This window comes from Vespula pensylvanica, chromosome 23 (assembly GCF_014466175.1).
Source record: "Vespula pensylvanica isolate Volc-1 chromosome 23, ASM1446617v1, whole genome shotgun sequence".
Lineage (NCBI taxonomy): Eukaryota > Metazoa > Arthropoda > Insecta > Hymenoptera > Vespidae > Vespula > Vespula pensylvanica.
This window is the reverse complement of record NC_057707.1, coordinates 647701-652596: the sequence shown is the minus strand read 5'-3', so window position 1 is coordinate 652596 and position 4896 is coordinate 647701. Positions and strand designations below refer to the sequence as shown.

Here is a 4896-nt window from a genome sequence, read left to right as displayed (position 1 = left end):
TCTCTAAAATATCTTACCAATCGATGAACGCAGCATTGACTTAATTTACCATTTCTTTAAACAGAAAAGTAAAGAAGAAAACGTATCGCATTTAATCTGGTTGATGGTCGGGCCATGTAATATGTATCGTCGGACGTACGAAGGAATCTGATTAATCCGCCAGTGTAAATATGTTTCACTTCAGATGTCGAATATTTAATTATTACGTTGTGCGTACTTCTTGCGCAAATCGTGTATCTTCTTTGGAAATAATTACAATTCGGTTATTAGTCAATTCGGCTCCATCGCAATACCTTTGGGTTATCGTTCGCCTCCGTTTCGTCCTGCATATCTCTGAAAGAATTAAAAATATGTAGATTAGGTTTCGTATCACTAGTAAGGTTTGTAATAAACTCGTGAGCAGCATCACTTTCCTCCGCCGCCTTTACGATCTGATATGTTAAATGACGAACGATATGTAACGCAAAGTTCTTTGAAACAATATTGAAATTTTTATACATATGTTATTATTCACCTCTTCATCTTCAATAAGTGTCTTGCTTTCCATATCTAATATTCTTCATTAGGGATAGCTAGAGTTTAGAGATCTAATGTCCCACTTATCAGTAGAAATACTCTAGTCGCCATCGTAAAATCTCTGTAAATATTCAATTATGTTATATACCAATCATACCGATTTTATATTCCATATTACATTTTAGAAAAAAAATTTATATCTTGTCTCTAAAATATCTTACCGTTCCATAAACACAGCATTGATCGATTTACCATTTAAACATAAGACTAGAAAAGAGAGAAACGCTTTCATTTCCTAATCCGGTCGATGGTCGGACATTTTTACTATCCAATTAGGACGTATCGTCGGATGTAAGGAACGACAGGAAGTACCAATGTAAGTGTGTTTCATTTCGGACGTCTAATGTTTAATTATCAGGTTGAGCGTAGTTGAAATCCATGTATCTTCTTTGGACGTAATTGGAATTCAGGTATCGGTCAATTCGGCTCCTCCGCAATACTTCTGGGCTGTTGGAACTGCTTTCGGCTTCGTTTAGTCCTGCATCTCCGAAATCGTTTAAAATTCGTAGATTAGTTAAGACTTAGGACAGACGTTCGGTTGTTCATTTAAATTGTACAGTCATCAAAGGTAAATCGGGTTACGCCCTTTTAAGCGACATAAAGTCTATTCTCCGAGAAATAAGAATTATGGCGAGTCTGGCTATGAAAATCAGTTTCATTTTCATAATATGGTATTGAAATTTTACAATAAATTGTATACTAATGATCATTTATACATATGCCTTATATGGATAAATTAAACAAAAGACTAGCGAGAATAAAGAAATTGTTTGTACGTTTCATTTGGTACGTATGAAGTATAAACGTGATTATTTAGCACTTACATTCATATTATTTCAATATTAATTATTGAAAGAGGACTTCTATAGGCGAGATTCTTCCCCAACCATCATGACGGAGCATCGAGCTAATTAGTGAGGCGGAGCTGGGTGGGACGAGTAAGTACATTGATCCAGGTTAATCGATACCACGTATTACACGGTATAAAGAGTCGAAATGAGATGAGGATGACGAGGATGGGAAGGAAGTGAATTCTTCAATTGTTCTCTATTAACTGGACAAGTTATTTTCCATATTTAATTTAAGTTTTTCCTTCGTCCCCCTTTTCTTTTTAATTTACAATTGGAAATTGATTAAAAATATTTTTCTTGCTTTTACGGTTAAAAATATTTATCAATAAGTACTACCTTCAACCAAGAAATACTACTTGAAAATTTGTTTTATCATATTACCTTTTATTCTTTTTCTATTATTTAGGTTAACAAGCATCTCCCTTTATTTATTGTGCATTAGCAAAGGAATATGTTTTCAGAGAAGTTCCTTCGTTACATTTATTTTCTTTAGTAATATTAGTTAAGATTATTTCCTTTTGCGTATTTCATTTCAATACGCGTTACGCAAGTCAATAGAAACTTCTTATTCCGCGGTCCAGAGAGCTGAGAAGGCTGAGAATAGTAGGAGTGGGGGGTAAGGAATTTGTCCACCAATCCCATGTAATTCGACCTACTATTGCTCTTTCCTTAAAAACTACTATATAAAATAATCCACTTTGCATTACTGCATATTCTAACAAACGCTTCTGCTTCGTTTTATTGATCGCTCCCTACCAAGGATTGATATTAAATGAAAAGGAATTAATTTTTTTGGTGACATTTCCTCCTAATAAAAGTATCTCGTGAGCATTATTATGAACATTTTTAATTCTCGTCTGTCTAACTTCGGCCAATAACGTTTTTTACGCAAAAAATATATCTTTCGCGATCTTTTTTTTTCCATTTGGTCCTTAAAAATTTTCAGTTTTTCTTCACAGTTAATCGACAGTGACGTGATGATTATTGTCACGGGACTAATTCAGTAAAACGACATAAAAAATGTTCCATATACCTCATGCATGGAGAGCACATATCGATTTACGCGTTATCGATACGCGTATTTGATACTGCATTATCTAAAATTATGAGCCTCTTCCAAAACTTTTCTAGCGGTTCTAGCGAATGCTTTCAATCATCCTGTTGGAATCAATAGGAAGGCATTTCCTTTTGAAACGTCTTGTCTCAAACTTACCTTCTTAATACCTTCTTTTATATCGCGTTCGTCAGGTGATCGATGTTAACCAGAAAGGGAAAGAGCAAGGCAAAATTTCTAATAGGAAATATATCCTTTTAAAGGATCCAACGATAAGCTGCTTTAACAAGAGGATATAATCGATTGAGTGCCTAAAGATTGTCGAGGGGTCGTACGACGGCGTACGCGCACCGTAGTTCGAAGTAAAACATTTGCTCTTATGAGGGAATATCCTGCATAGAAAATAATACTTCATCCCGGTATCTTTTTTGATTCCATTTTTTTTCCATCCTCCAAGGAATTCAACGCAGTCGAGGAGGGAAATTGAAGATCGATAATAACGTTGACGGTGTTCTTCGATTTCGAACTAATCTCAATTTGTATCGTAATTAATTATAAAAATTATATATATCATAATATTTATTTCAATACCGTTGGTGGGATTGGGAACGATAAGGAAAATCTTATAGTGATTAACAATGATTCCGAAAGGAAAGATTTGGGAATCAAAGCTGAGGGAGAAGAGGAAGTAAGAGGAGTAACAGGGGATGGAGAAGTTGATGGGGTGGGTAAATATTATGAGTCCACCCTCGTTTACGATTGAATGGACGTTAGGTTTTATATCGACGGCGATTATTCCACAGGTAAATTTAATTCTGATTAAACCGATATTGGTCTCTGGCCGAACATTGATTTTGTAAATCTCGATTTGAATTCGAAAATTCCTAACACGATGTATCGTAAGGATGAAGTAGAATGGAACGTCGAGATTTTTCGGGAATAATCATAATAGTATGGAAATAACAGAGAATAATATCGAGAATAGAAACGAATATTAGTTTCGAAAGTTTATTCATGGATTGAGGGATTAGCTCAGGAAAAATCGAAATGCAACCAAGGTAGGTTCAATTTTCACGAAACGAAGCATGGTAGGTTTAACTGCAGGGACGATCAGAAAATTTACTGACTTTCGAGATAATAATGAATTCTTTCAAGTTATGTCAGAAATATTGATTCCACCTTTACGTCGTCGTCTCATCGTTATTCCATCATATTGTATTAAGTAGTCCTTCAATTGAATTAAATATAGGGAAAATGTGAAATTAACTTTTTAAATTTTTTCTCATAATATTCACGTCGTGTATGTAAAAGATATTCATAATATTTCATTTATGTTTTGCACTAAAATACGAATTTTCACGAATATATTTGCTGCGTAGCCAGGATTATTTCGTCCACACGTTCTGATAGGGATTTAATGAAAATGCATAAGCGTATTACGTTCTTCCAAACGTATCGCCGAGTATCAAAGGATTTGATTATATCTCGCCCCATAGACGTGTGCTCTTGTGCGAGCTTGTGTGCGGCAATGCATGTGGGCAGGAATGGGTGCGCGGTCCTGTGTGCATTTAATATATCTCCCGTCTGATTCCGAATATAGGAAAAGGTATTTTTTCATTTGTCTTTCCCTTATGAATCCACAGAAAAGACTGGATGATCCGATTAGCTTGTATAACTCACTTATCTATTTAATTGCATCGTTTAATTACCCGCACATTTAATCAAGTCTTCTGCCGTTCGATGTACGATGACTTATTTTGTCCATTCATAGGAACGACCTCATTTTTCTAAAAATTTACTTCCTCTTGGAGAATTAAAGAAATTATCTAATTATATTTCTTGTCATCCAACATTTCGTATATCATGTTCTGTATTAATTAGTTCATTAGGCAAAATCCTATTTATTCATATTACGTGTAACAGAGTATAACAGCGATTCGATTATATTTCTCAATAAGTGCAGATATAATATAACACTGACGTAACAATCTCCTCAATATAGTAGAGAGCTACGATATTCTTTTACAGCTACCGTTATTCGATAATCCGTTCGGCATCGCTCGAAACATAAGCTATAAATGTAGGAAGCTTTTCCATGAAATTACTCTACCTTCTGAATTTAGGTCTTTTGAATTTAGCTTTTTTGGTAATGTCGACGTTCTCTTTACAAAAAATAAATAAGTATGAATAAGACTAATATACATGAAGATTCCTGCCCTCGTAAGGAAATGAATAAAATTATATTTCTACAAATTAAAGTGATCGAACGGATATGGGAATGGAGAAAAACCGATAGGGGAAATCGAAAGCAGAAACACGATTCAAAAATATATGGGAAGGTTGAAAACAAGCAGAAATGTCCCCTTTACCATAGTATCGATGCAAAATTATTGATAACATTCTGAAGAGATAGTC

General features: G+C 34.5%; 1 long non-coding RNA gene across 1 annotated transcript in view; it reads right to left on the bottom strand.

Moving 5' to 3' along the window:
- Positions 1-1489, bottom strand: part of LOC122636790 — a 67028-nt gene extending 65539 nt beyond the window's left edge. The window contains exons 1-2 of the long non-coding RNA XR_006329059.1: positions 1401-1489; positions 738-1054 (exon numbers count right to left, since the gene is read on the bottom strand). This is a non-coding gene — a long non-coding RNA (uncharacterized LOC122636790). The remainder of the gene's footprint in view (positions 1-737; positions 1055-1400) is intronic.
- Between the last annotated feature and the right edge of the window lie 3407 nt (positions 1490-4896).